The sequence below is a fragment of the Cuculus canorus genome, chromosome 7 (assembly GCF_017976375.1).
Source record: "Cuculus canorus isolate bCucCan1 chromosome 7, bCucCan1.pri, whole genome shotgun sequence".
Lineage (NCBI taxonomy): Eukaryota > Metazoa > Chordata > Aves > Cuculiformes > Cuculidae > Cuculus > Cuculus canorus.
The window spans coordinates 33,491,157-33,505,550 of NC_071407.1; the positions used below are offsets into that span (position 1 = coordinate 33,491,157).

General features: G+C 46.7%; 1 protein-coding gene across 3 annotated transcripts in view; it reads left to right on the forward strand.

Moving 5' to 3' along the window:
- PWWP2B (PWWP domain containing 2B) overlaps positions 1–14,394 on the forward strand; it is a 70,015-nt gene that overhangs the window by 13,976 nt on the left and 41,645 nt on the right. The window contains exon 3 of one of the 3 annotated variants that reach the window (XM_054071568.1): positions 3,432–3,579. The exons of 1 other annotated variant lie outside the window; for it this stretch is intronic. The gene's annotated coding sequence lies outside the window, so the exon portion shown is untranslated. Of the gene's footprint in view, positions 1–3,431; positions 3,580–9,530; positions 10,068–14,394 lie in introns of those variants that run through there. One more of the 3 variants, XM_054071566.1, reaches the window with a different exon arrangement.

Genomic DNA, 14,394 nt, shown 5'->3' on the forward strand with positions numbered 1-14,394 from the left:
TTTGCGTTGGAAGGGACCTTAAAGATCACCTAATTCCAACTGCCCTGCCATGGGCAGGGACATCTCCCACCAGACCAGGCTGCCCAAGGCGTCATCCAACTGGCCTTGAACACCTCCAGGGATGGGGCAGCCACAACTTCCCTGGGCAACTTGTGCTAGTGCCTCACCACCCTCATCGTGAAGAAATTCCTCTTATGTCTGATCTAAATCTTCCCCCTTCCAATTTATAGCCATTCCCCCTTGTCCTATCACTCCATGCCCTTGTAAAAAGTCCCTCCTCAGCTTTCTTGTACACCCCCTTCAGGTACTGGAAGGCAGCTCTAAGGTCTCTCTGGAGCATTCTCTTCTCCAGGCTGAGCAACCCCAGCTCTCTCAGCCTGTCCTGGTATGGGAGATGCTCCAGCCCTTGGGTCATCTTCATAGCCTTGCTCTGGACCCGTTCCAACAGCTCCATCTCCTTCTTATGTTGGGGATTCCAGAACTGGACACAATACTCCAGATGAGGTCTCACAAGAGAGGAACAGAGGGGCAGAATCCCCTCCCTCGCTCTTCTGACCATGCTGCTTTTGATGCAGCCCAGGACACAGTTGGCCTTCTGGGCTGCAAGCACACATTGCTGATTTATGTTGAGCTTCTCATCAACCAGCACCCCTAAGTCCTTCTCTGCAGGGTTGCTCTCAATCACATCATCCCCCTTCTTGTACTGAAACCGGGGATTGCCGTGGCCCAGGTGTAGGACCTTGCACTTGGCCTTGTTCAACCTCATGAGGTTCACGCCATCCCACTTATCCAACTTGTCCAGGTCCGGCTGGATAACATCCCATTCTTCTGGTGTGACAGCTGTACCACTTGTCATGGATCTCCCATCTGGACGTCAAGACATTGAATACTACTCTCTGAATGAGACCATCCAACCAATTTCTTATTCACTGAACAGTCCACCCATCTCCAATTTAGAGAGAAGGATGTTGTGGAGGCTGTTTCAAAGGCTTTGCGGAAATCCAGATAGATCACATCCGTTGCATTTCCCGTGTCTTCTTATGTGGTCACTCCATCAGGTTGGTCAGACGGGACTTTGTAAAGCCATGCTGGCTGTCTTGAATCATCTCCCTGACCTCCACGTGCTTTAGCATAGCTTCTGGGAGGATATGTTCCATGATCTTCCGAGGCACAGAGGTGAGACTGACAGGCTGGTAGTTTTCAGGATCATCTTTTCTACTCTTTTTAAAAATGGGCACAATGTTGCCCTTCTTCTGGTCACCAATGACTTCTCCTGACCGCTATGACTTTTCAAATACAGAGAGTGGCTTGGCAACCATATCGGCCAATTCCTGCAGGACTCTGAGATACATCTCATAAGGTCCCATAAACTTATATATGTTCAGGTTCCTCAGTTGGTCAAGAACCTTATCTTCTGTGACAGTGGGAGGAGCTATACTCCCCTGGTCTCCGTCTTGCTGTTCATTGAGCCAGGATGGATGAGGAGAGCAGTTGCCGGTGAAGACCAAGGCAAAAAAGTTGTTGAGTACCTCAGCCTTCTCCTCATTTGTTGATGGAAGGTCACCGTTTTCATTCATCAGTGGGGCATGCTTTCTTTTACCTTCATTTTGTGGGTTACATACCTGTAGAAGCCCTTCTTGTTGGTCTGCACTTCCCTTGCCAAGTTCAGCTCCAGCTGCACCTTGGCCCTCCTGACCTCATCCCTGCACAGACGGGCAGCATCCCTATACACTTCCCAGGTTCCCTGTCCCTGCTTGCACTGACTGTGCAGTTCCCTCTTGCTCTTCAGGTTGACCAGCAGGTCTCAACTCAGCCTTACTGGTCTCTTCCCTTCCCTGCCTGATTTCCTGCATCTGGGAACTGAGCGCTCTTGCACTGTATGGAAAACATCCTTTACATGTGTGCCAGCTCTGTTCTGCTCCCTTTTCCCTGAGACCATATCCCAGGAGGTCCTACTGATGAACTTCTTGGAGAGGTGGTAGTTTGCTTTCCTAAAATTAGGATCCTGACTGTACTCCTCACTTGTCCCACATCTCTTAGGACCCCGAACTCCACTAGTGTGTGACCACTGCAGCCCCCGTTGCCTTTGGTCTTGATGTCACTGATGAGCTCACCTACACTGGTGACCATCAGGTCCAGTGTTGCATCCACTTAGGTAGGGCTGTCTGTTACCTGGGTTAAGACATTATCTTTGATGCACTCTAGGAGTTTTCTGGACTACCTAAAGCTTGCCATGCCACTTTTCCAGCAGATATCAGGGTGGTTGAAGTCTCACGATAGGATGAAATGAGTAGCCCAGCTTATTTCTGGTTTTGTAACAAAGAAGTTTGCTGGCATACCAAGGGCGTTGCATTCATCTGCCAAAGAGATCATGTTGGTGAGTGTGCTATGCAGCATGTGGAGCATCCTCTTGGTCTGGAGGGCAACCCCTGCACAGAGCAGGGACAGACCTTTCGGGGCTGGGGTCGCACACGGGGTGTTGGGAACAAGCAGTGGATGGGGTTGCAGCTTTGGCTCTGGCTCAGGAGGGAAAGAGAGCTGTGTTTCCTAAGGCCACCCTATCACTGCTGCAGCAAATGCATCACGTGGTGGCATCGGGCTTTTCGAGGAGCGTGTGTTGCTCAGACCCCACTGCATGGTGAGAGCGTTGGTCCCGGACACTCATACACTGAACAAGTCTTGCAGTGCATCAAGGCTGGACCTCTTGTTCTGCTCTGACATCTTCCTGACAGATCTGCATGACAGATCACCCCTCCACAGCCCTTTCATGCAATAAAGCTTTTAGTAAAAATTGCTTGTAGATTTTTATACATCTGCACATGAAACGAGTTTACAATATGTATATTCATGTGCTTTTTCAGGCTGGAAAATCCTTTACTTTTCCTCCCTCTTGTTATTCCCTCTAGCCCCAAGCTCTGGAACCACTAAACTTGAAAATGCTGGCTTTTGAAGGTTTTAATTTTATTGCTGTTAGCTTAATAGACCCTCAGCATCAGTACTTTCAGGCATTCATCACAAAAAGCACGGTGCTACTACATATAGCGAAATCAAAGCTTATTGCATACTTGCTATATATAGTAAGCTGCAACGTAAAATCTGGAACGTTGAGTTATGACTTCACCTTCAAAGATGTTCAGGGTTTTGTATGTGCATGTTGCCAGTACTGCTTGCCAGCAGTTTATGAAGCAACATAAATCACTCATTTTCCTTTTACCTCTTCGCTTATGCTCTAGCAAGTGGCATAAAAAGTTTATATAAATTTATATAAAGTTGTGTTGGTGATTGCTACGATGTCTAAATTTTTAACACACCTACCTGGTCAAGTGGAATATTTCAGCCCAAGAGATGAATGCTTGAGATTTTTCTTGGCCTGGTTTCTAGATGGTTCAGTGAACTAAAACCAATCATCCAGTTTAATTACTGTTTTTCAGTCTTCCTCTGAACAACTTGGAGTTGGCGTCTCTGCATACAAATACCAAGTAGGAGAACAAGTCTAGAGTAGACTGCATTGCGTCCTTGTATGCTCCAGCGTTGGATGTCTGGAGCTGCCTGTCTGGTAGCATCCTGACGATTTCCCTGTTCCTGTAAGTGCTTACACATTTGGCTTGTGACCACTCCGACCGAATTTGGGGACATCTAGATTGATGCTGCTTCTCCCAGTTTGTGCCATCTGTTGCCCCTCTTTCCCTCCTCGCTCTGCTCCCAGGCGTATTTGTTTGAAATGCTAGCAGGCCATACATTGTGCTATTTCTAACTGCACACAAGCTGTGCAGATGCCCAAGAATGCAATCTGCTTACATGGGCTGTAATTTCAGCTGCTGAAGGAGATTTGTATCAACTGAAGGGCTTAACACCTCCTTTGGAAGCCCAGCAAGCTGCTCGCTGGACTGAGTGTCTCCAAGCCCTGTCTGAAGCTTTGGATATCGGCTCATTGTGATAGCCAAGTGTGCCTGTGGTGAGCAGAGAGGATGGGTGTCCCTCTGCGGTGTCACTAGCCTGCGGCGTGCTCAGTGCTGGTTGGATCTGTGCAGGAGCAGGGGTTGTGATGGGTGCTTTCAGTGGAGGTCAGGAGGCCAGGCTTCATGGAGGAGCCCCATCTGCAGCTCTGCTTCCCAGGGTGGGAGGACCAGGCGGCATCTACATGGTGAGGAAAGATGTCTGGATGAAGAGCCTGAAAATTTGTTTCTTTAAAAACTTTCGCAAATAATGTAAATCTGAAATTTCTGTAGTTTTTCCTGAATTGCATTTATTTGCTCATTTCTTTTGTAAATTCAAAGGGCGATGTCTAAAACTGCGGCTTCTCACACCCCTTCTCACACCGAGCAAGGTGTGTGTGGCAGGATGGGACCTGAGGCAGAGGGCTGGTTGGCCTGTGGTCTGGAGTGAGCAGCACTGATAAACCAATGGGCTAAAGCTCTCAGGGAGGGGGTCTTCCTGCCTCTCTGGGTAAAGCTGAAAAGTTCATCCTACTTGTGTTGCGGTTAAGCAGATATTTGCAAAGTATTGGGCGCCTCCAAATTGCACATACACAAAGACTGCTTTGGGCAAAGGAGGAATAGGAGATTTTTGGAAACTTAGGGATAGCTCTGCTTAGAGAAAGGTGCTTGCTTTTTCTTCTTGCATTCCATTCTTCTCTGGAATGAAGACCTTCATACAGTAGCCATATCTCGTTAATGGCACATGCAGCCACTTGGCTGAGGAGGCCTGGTGACACAGTGGGGCAATGCAGATACTATCCAGTTTAATGCTTGGGTGCAAAGGTAGGACTTTGTACCCAAGAAGCAATGCAAAGACTCTTAAATGTTGAAAAACTTGCAACTGTTGTTTTTCAGCACTGCTGTGTTTTGTTTTTTCTCTGACTATTCATTGTTGGCACTGAGATCAAGGTGAGTGAGAGGGTGTGGGCGGAGCAACAAACTCCAGCTTCTGTCTAATAAAAGACTTCAGGAAGCTTCTTGCCTGTCTCTGTCCTGCAAGAGAATGAGCTGGTAGATGAGAATGAGCTGGTGCCTGGCTCATTCTTTTTAAGTCTGCTTGGTGCATCTGTTTTGGACTTCATATCTACCTTTACAGAACACGTGGGCTTTGTGTTGGCTACTTCATGAACTCCTACACATCCTGAGATTATGCATGTCCAAAATAGGTTTCTCATGTCCGGCAGCAATGGCAGAGATGGGGTTTAATGCCTCAGTTTCTGGAGTGCTTGTGTTCTTCATACCTACAGTCCTTGCACTCAAAATCTCTGGCTCTAGTTGGAAAGTGCTGTCTCTGCCCCAGACCAGGAGATCCTGCTATATGCACCAATGGGAACATCTGTCTGGCGTGTGAGGATGACGGCTGTGTCTCCCACCTGTCCCAAGGCTGCCGGGCTGGCCCCAGTGCCTGTGGGCAGCAGAAGGCTCTTTGTGCTCCGGCCCCTACGGATGCGGCATGGAGCAAAGGTCCACGTGTGGCTCCTCTGCCTGCGCAAGCAAACGTGACTCATCTCGCCTTAGCAAGAGTGTCATAAATGCTCTCTAGCGTCCTTTGCCTGAGCCCCTCATCAGCTCCGTCAGCTGCTCTGCATCAGTCGTATAATCATCTCTTGCGCACTGGGTATGCCTGTCCTTCTGGAACGGCATTTTTTTAATGAAGGCTTTTTTTCATTAAGTTGATTAATTTCTGAAGGGGTGAATGCTTTTAACTGACATACCAGCTCCTGTTTAATCTGCAGTAAATTCTTGCTATTGTAGGATCAGACAGACTTGTTTTCTTTATAAAACGTATTTCCTGTGTGCTCTCTGCAGTTGAAGAAATGAATTGTAGTAAAATTACTAGTTAAACTTCCTGTATGAATGATGACTTGCTCTGTTTTGATTCAAGCCAGTAACTTGAGCCTTTACCTCACACAGAAAGGAAAAAACTCTTGAACCCAATACAGGGTTTTTCATAGAGGGATGCTAGACTTCATTATTTGAAGAACCTAGCTGCCAGCCTTTTCTAGTCAGCTGTATCCTGATGTCTTGGGTGATGGAGGTGGTTCCAAAACCCTGTCTGGAACATCAAGGATGGAGATCCTGGCTGCCATCCTAAACCCAGTAAACCCCACTTGCCCTGGCCCACCTGCAGGAGGAAAGCATGGGAAGGAAGGACTTTCTTGGACCACTGCCATCAGCAGCCTTTCCGTCTTTCTCCTTGCTTTCCACTGGTGACTCGGGCCATTAGGTAGATACTGTCTTTAGAAATGAAGCCCTGTGGGAGACTGTGGGCTGCCTGTCAGAGGTCCTCTGGATCCCCTGGCCCCCGTCTGTACTCCTCAGGGTTACAGGAAGATATGACTGCTTGATCCTCCTGAGCTTGAGCCAGGGCTGCCTCGCTGCCCTTCCCCCACAGGGACATGTCTGGAGGAAGACTGATTTGGTGATGCTCAATTACATCCTGCTGTTAATTGTATTAGGATTAGAAAATAGTCCTCAAAAGAAGTTGCGTGGCTTCTTGCTGCCACTGCTTCCCAACCTACCAGGACACAAAGGGTAACTGGGGCTTATGTCAGTTTCAGGGCTGCAGTGGGAGAGGGTTTCAGTGCCACAGCGCTCTGGGCATTTCCAGAGAAACTGTGTGAAGGAGATGGGTTCCTGACTCCAGCTCTGAAGTGCTCTCGGTCTTCACCAAGCAGTGCAGCCCTGGATGCCAGCACACACAGGAACCTCCTTCAGCGCTGCATCTGGCACTCTCCCGAAAGCAAAAGGCCCAGGGCACTCCCCATACCATGGACTGGGTGCAAGGGATGTCCTGCACTTGCCTTACCTGAAGGGCCGAAGTCCCCCAGGGGGGCTGTGAGCAGGGCCCCCACATGTCAGCACGCTTGGGATGCAGTAATCTGCAAAGATAAATCAGCGTTCTGCACTCTGCTGCAGCTGTTAAATCTGAATTTGTGAATGGCTTTATTTGATCCAAAGTTCATTTTTTTTATTATTATGATTAAGCTCTTGGCTTCAGGAGAGCTCTCTTGGCTTTCCTTTCAACGTACAGCTTAGCACACAGGCTGCTGGATCATGCCGTTGTCCTGAGTCAGTCGCTCTGTTATGTGCTTGTTACTCATACATGTATTGAGGCTACGGCAACGTCCAGAATGCAGTGTTTTAAGCTGCTGCTCCACACTGGAGGGTTTTTTTTAGCAGAAATCTCTGAAGTTTTCCAGTGACAAAGTGAAAGCGTATGCATGACTGTCGCTGTGTTGCTTTTCTTGAACGCATGTTGGATGAAAACTCCTGAGTCTGCCCAACTCCTGAGTCATCCATGCACAGGCACACAGAGCTGACCAACCTGGTCAGCTTTTGACGTTTCGAGACAAGGAGCATCAACTGGTGTAAAGCAGTTTGCCATTTTGCCAGCAGCACCAACTTTCTGCTCCCAGAGGAGAGAATCCCTTATCTTTGTTCCCAGGTAGTCTCAGTGAGCAGCTGCGGTTTTACTTCATCCCTCTTCCTACGAAGGGGCAGCATCTGCCCTTGTACAGACAGAAGCCTTCACTGGGAGGTTGCTTGTTATTGTGCTTCTGTTGTGATGCTTCCTTCCTCCAAATGTGAAAATCATAAAGAATAAAACCAGCCTGAGGGCTTGCTGTTAACCTCCTCAACAAGGAAATGCATTTTTTCCTGTTTAGACCAAATATTCCCCATCTGTGATCTGTCTCTAAAGGGTCAGCTTTTTGCAAAAGCCGTTTGAGGGATATTCTGCCAAGTCCATGGACCTCACTAAGGCTTTGTTAGGTGGAGTTAATAAGGCTGCAAGTGGGTTTGTTCTGTGCTCCTGGAAATCTCACCATCAGAAAGCAAATGAGTAGAGTATCCTGCAAGATTAATTATATACTTATACTTTATTGGCTGTAGCTAATAGGGCCTTGTTGTGAGACATCCCAGCTTTTTAGGAGCGGGATGATTCTGCTAAATACTGAAACCTGATTGTAGCTTTGAAATATAGGTTTTAGGGCATATGTTCATGGTGTATTAAAACAGCTCTTTGAAGTCTTAAATGTACAGGCAATCCTGAAGATCATTCTAGATGCTGAGTCTGGGAAAATCAGTGTTGCTTTTGGTTCTAGGCCCGCAGAAGAGGTGCTGCTGTGTTTTCGGCAGCATTGGAAATGGGATCAACTTCCTGCATTTGGTGTTGGTATTCTTGGTTTACTGTGCTCTGTACTTCTAAGTCACAAACTTCAGCTGTGAGAGGTTTTTAAAGGTCTTCGATCTTCTCTTTTGTAGCATTAACAGATTTGAGCCTGTGTGTCCTGGAGTTCTGACTCGGCTACGCAAGTTGATTTGGCACAAATCTGTTAGGGCTGGTCAGACTTCTGAACTGACTCAAACTGGATTGCATTTGAAGTGTGGTGCACTGATGCTTTTGCAATCGAAGAGTGTAAGCATAGATCTCTGTGCTTTTTTTCATTCAGTTCTGTATCCCTGGGTTGTTTCACAACTCCTGGTTTCTTCGCTTGATCTTGAAGCCAAGTGGGTGCTCCCTTTGAACTCTTTCAAGGCTTCCACTGTGTAACCTGACTCACGGGGCCAGTGCAAGTACCACTTGCCTGCAGGGGTACAGATGAGGACTTATCTGTTTGATAGTTTTTAGTTTTGATGGGTGCATCCCTCTCCGGTAGAGGTGTCTTTTCAAGCCTGCTGTCTTAGTATTAGTGGCTGGTAGCTGGCGAGAAGGCCACTTGACAGCAGTATAATGCATTGAGGATGGGTGGCCTTGTTACCTTTTGGTAGCTGTGATTTGGGGCGCATTGCTTTGCACTTCAAGAGCATCTCGTATGCTCTCATTGCCTGGAGGCCGGCCAGTTGTGCTCTGGTGCACTCGAATATAGCTGTCTTGCATGAGAGGGGAGCGATGCTCGGTCCTTCAAGAGACACCGGTCACATACACTTGCTACTGCAGCCTGAAATGAAGAGTAATCCCGGGTGAGAAGGGAGCCTGTGGTGGGTGAGGGGTCTGAGGGGAAGCTAGATATCTTCTTCCTCTAGAGACAGAGAGAGAAGGTGGCATGGCCTCTCTGCCTCTTCATTAACACATGACTGGGGCATTGCGGCAGCTGTCGATGTCTTGAGCAGTTTCAGGTACTTAGAAAGCCTTCTGTACGGCTTACTCTCAAGGGGAAAATAATCCTATTTTATAGACTGTGTTTGAAAAGTGGAGGCAGATGTTCTTCACGTGGCACGCTCTGTAGGGACTCGTGGCAGATTAACCTACAGTAACCCACCCCAAGCAGGGACTTATAAGTGTTTAAGCCAGAGACTGAAGATTTATTATCATCACTTAAATTCATATCATGTCTGTCTTGGAGAAAATTCACACTTTTACTTTAGGTTTTTTAACTTGACAAGTTTCTTCCAAAGCTGTAGCTGCTGCTGGTTTTGCCTGCCAGGGCAGCTGGAAACAGGAGAATTCCTGGCTATATTTAGAGGAAACCCAGAGCGTGTGCCTCGCTGCTAATGCCGGTCCATTCCCTGCCGCCTGCAGTAACCTCTCCCTCTTTCACTTTCTTCAAGGTAACAGAAGATAAGAGCACAGCTGTTCTCCTAGAGGGTCACGAAATCTGTAAACGTCCTGACATGCTCCCAGGAGAATCTGGAGGTGGCCGTGCGCATGGCAGGAGGACGAGTTTCCTTGTCAGATTGCACTGCTTTTCATCTGGGACAGGTGACAGGCACCGGGACTTGGAGTTAGGTGGCTCTCCTGGTGCGAGGCTGGCAGGAAAGTCTTAAGGATGTCTTACCCTAGAATGAGAATTTGACAAGTCAAACGGCAGTGAACTAGGAGAACAGCAAAAACCACAACTTGGAATGTATTTATTACTTAAAAGTTAGCTATCCTTGATAAAATCCCAAAAGTTATTGCTGCTGCTTATTTTACTTACAGATTTCACACACTTATTAATTTTAAAGTTACCAAACTTCTACTCAATACTGTACTCTGAGAAATGTAATTGGAACAGGACATGCAATAGAACAGAATCATTGTAGTGTCTTAAGTACAATGGACTCACTTTTGTGTCTATTAAAACTTGGAAAATGTGCAACACATAACTGTGGCTGTCATTGCGTATGTTAAAGCTTTTTCATGTCCTTTACTGCAGGGCTGAGAGAATCAATGGTTTTGGGTACGTGAACAAGCAGTCACCCGGTAATGTGGATGGGTTTGTGTCCTAAATGTGTGCTTTCAGAAGTCATCTGAAACAGCAGGCAGCACAGCCTTGGCTGGCTCACGTAGAGGTGGGTGGTTAGCCTTATGGCTCCAGCTGGGCAGTAAATTACCATTTCAAACTAACTTTCTGTGTTCACAGCTAATAAACGAGTGTAATTGAAGGCCCTTTGGACACTTGTTGTTGGCTAGAAAAGATCTTCATCCTTACACATGACCAGAAATGATTAGCAGTCTTTGAAAAGCAGGAGACAGCCTACAGCTTTTGTACCACATTTAGAGTGCAAATGGTTTACAAACTAAAGTGAGCCACGGACAAGCTTTTGAAACTGTACTGGTAAATTTTTGGGGAGGTTTCATTAGTTTAGATTTCCCTTGGATTCCCTCAGTCTAGAAACATTAATTTGTTGCTTCTGATGCTGAATCAAACAGTTCAGAGTCACCCTGACTAGTTAAAATGTTGTCTGCATGTAGAAAATTACCTTTGAGCTACAGGATCGCTGCACAGATTCTGCTTCCTGTTTGTTCCTGATCTGTTGCAGCAAACACTGAACTATTGTCAGATTAGAGAACAAGCAAATCGGAAAACATACAATCTTGTGTTTTCCTGGTTCATGCTGGCTCCTATTGTGGTCTTTTGAATGTCAGCAAGAGAGGTCAGAGCTTCCCTTTTCTATTTAACAACAAAGTTTAACAAGAAGAGTTCAACACCAAAAAAAAAAACCCCTTCTGCCGAGTCTCAGTAAGAGCATACAATGAGTCAAATATGTTTCCCTTAAAACAGTTGTAAGAGTGTGGTATAAAACATGCAGACTAAAACGTAATGCTGAAATAAGGCATCTGTCTCCCAAGACCAATGTTGGCCACCTCTGCAAACAAATCAATAAGCTTCCTGTTCTCCAAAAATAAGTGTAAAAAGGACAGCAGTGTATAGCGAAGGAATGCGTGCCTGCACCTTGTGTAAAGCCTTTATGAAGCTGTTGTTTACCCGGCCATCTGCTTTGCCCGTCTCCAAAGCAGACCACTCGGCTGGCAAAGATGCTTTTGTGCAGTGAGTACTCCCACTCATGGAGAAAACAGTTGTACCTTTCTCAGCCCCTGTCTGTCCATCTTCAGGAGTTTCTTTGTGTATTTTTTTTTTCCTAGCATCTTCTCAAGCTAGGCCTAGGGTTAGCTGATGGCTATGTGAGGTAGTTTTTGTGTTTTCTGTTCACACAGTTCTTAATTGTACAAAATCCCTGCCAAAAAGCATTGCAAACCTTTTTGGCTGTAGCATTACTGGTGGTTCGCTGATGGGAGTTACAAGCAGCCTTCTGTTAATTTAAAACATTAAAAAAAGATGGTAAAACAAAAATAACAAACATCCCTCCCCACACCATACTCTCAGGAAAACACTTCTCTACTCCCATCTCTAGTGAAGGTCTGTTTTTTGGCTGAAGGAGATGCCAAGAACAACAGGTGAGTCCTGGCCACCTTCCTGAGAAGGGTAGCAGATGTCACTCACATCCCGTGAACAGGCAGAAACATCCTTAAGCCCAGGTGCTCGCTTTCTGCTGGGTGTGAGAGTTACCATACCTCACACTTGGGGCCACTGGTTTTTTCTAGGCTTGGGGCATGAAATGGATTGAGAAGGTAAGCTTAAATCCAGCGTCCATCCTCTAGCGCTGGATGCAGTCCCTGGGATGAAGGTGTTTAAGAGGAGATGTCAGAGACTTTTTCCCCACGATATTTGGCTCTGCAGAAAAATAACTGGTGCACATAAACGTGCTCTGCCAGATGTTTGACCATGCAGTGGAAACCTGCCTGCCTTCTGCTTCTGCCTTGATGGCCACTGTCATCTCATGCTCCCAGAGAAGCGGTTGTGCTCTGGGTGCTTTTGGGGGATTACCTGGTACCAAAACCTTCCCCGTCTTCCCTTGCAGGTTGCTGGCTCCTGCTGCTCCCTTGTCATGGAGGGTTCTGCTCCTGCTGTCCTTGCACCTGGGTGTGTGACATTCCTGACATTGCTGGGCCCTTTAGAGAGCAAACAATGGGCTTTTACTGCCTGAGGCTCCTTGCCAATGCAGAGGTGGAGGGGAAAAATGTCTGTGTTAGCCGTAGCCAGGACCTGTGTCTGCAGCGGGAAGGTTGGAAAAACTGGTTCGCTCCCGTTTTTCTGCAGGGCTGGGGTGGGGGGGGAACCCTCCTCCAAAAAGGACTGGAAGGTTGCACACACTGGGACTCCTCTTTTTGTCTTTCACCCTTGTGATGCCAGGTGGGCTGACACGCATTTAATGCCTGTGTTAACACCAGCTTAAAGAATGAAGCAGATGAGTGAAATTTAAGCACTGCAGGTGAGTCACCCGATTTTTGCCACTTTACTAAGAACCACTACAGAGAGTTTCAATAAAAGCACGATAACAGGGAAAATCATGCTTAGGAGGGATGTGAGTGGACTGGACGTTGGGATCATGCTCTGAATGAGTGGCTCAGTGCCAGAGGTGGGTTTAAACACCAGCCTTGAACAGTATCCCGACAAAAAGCACAACTGTGGAACTGCATACGGGAGCCAAAGATGCTGGCTCACTTCACCTCAGTGAACAGATTATGCTCTGGTTTTGGCAAGGCATGAAGCAAAGATCTTGTAGCAAGTGGCTTTTTTTTTCGCCCTGGCCATTATGCAGCTAAATGAAAATAATTTCTCAGCAAATGCAAAAGCATAAACTAAAGGCACACTAATGTTTCATTTCTTACTGATTTTAAAAAGCTATGTAGAAGTTTCTACAGGTCATTTTTAATGGTGTAAATTTGAATGGCTTACTTTCATCTTTTATTCTGTGAGAGGAAAAGCACCACTGGGTTAAAACCTAAATGGCAACGTTCAGGAATAGTAAGTGGTCGTTAGTATTCTCTGTAATAAGTTCTGTGCTACCCATTGAACATCGCTAACGGATTCCTGTGTGCTGTGAAATTTCACTTTTGTTCCATTTTGAAGGATTCCCTCCTTAAATTGTGCATGGCTTTAGGAAATGGTGGGCATCAGTGCATTTCAGTTTTTGTTATGCTAAAGGATTATTATAGCCTCTGCTGCTCCGCACTGTGATTTTGGAGGTTTCTTCCTGAACACTCCAGCTGTGCTTGTCGGGGAGCAGTGTTCATTATTTTAGTCCAGTATTTTATTCTGACATTATTCAAACCAGTGCAAAACCTATCAGTGTTTTCTATAATAAGGCATTTTGCTAATAATCTGAATCTATAGCTTAAATTTTGTGTACATAATCCACATTCCTTGTACTTGGCCTCGTGTCTGACGTGCATTGAGCAGTGTCTGAGTCCCAAAAGCCCCCTCATATCCACGCTGTACTGAGGCTCCCTGTGTCCCAGGATGCCCGGGCTTACCTCTCCGCAAGGAGCTGCCCGTGCGCCAACACCCCTCCTCTCGCCCACTGAGGCGCCTCAAGCTACAGCCTGGGAAGTCCCTGCACCTCCCCAAAATGCCTTATACAGCAGAATGGCCTTAAATAATAAGGAAAAATGGTTTTTGGAAGAGAGGGCTCTGATTCTTCAGCCATGCAAGCAGCTCTGGGACTGGGCAGTGGCTGCACACTGGTACCTGCAGGACAAATTCCTGTTGACCTTGGCTTTTTCATACCAGCTTCAGAGTTCCTCAAGCTTTTCCTGTGACCTGAAGTAAGCGTTTCTCATAATTCGTCTTTGTGAAATTTCAGCTTTCTTCCTGACCTAGTACTGAATAGGGGAAAAGGCATTTTAAAGTGAATGGCATGAATATCCGTTTCCGAAACAACTTCTCCTTTGTCATAGGCAGTGGGACTGCACTCTGGGAGAGGATTCTCAACAACCGGTAGCAGTGTGTCTTTGAGTTCATGATTTTTGACTCTTTTCTCCTCGCTTCTCCTTTCCTGGTTTTCACTAAAAACATCGACATCTCAAAACATTTTAACCATGATGATTCTGGTATGTGTTTTAGAAGCTGTGGTAACATTAATGGGAGCAGCAGCAGCAGCGACCGAATAAATAAGCTCTCGGCAAGCAGGTCTGTCAGATGACCTGGAGGGAGGAGAAGACAGGACCCAGACCTGTCCCAAAGCACCATCAGTGCAGCTTGCCCATATGGGAGGTGCAGGAGCGAGTGGCTGAAGAGCCAGCCAGGCCCTACAGGTTGTGTTTGTTGACAGTCAAGTGTTGGAACAAGCTGGTAAAACATTAAGCTGA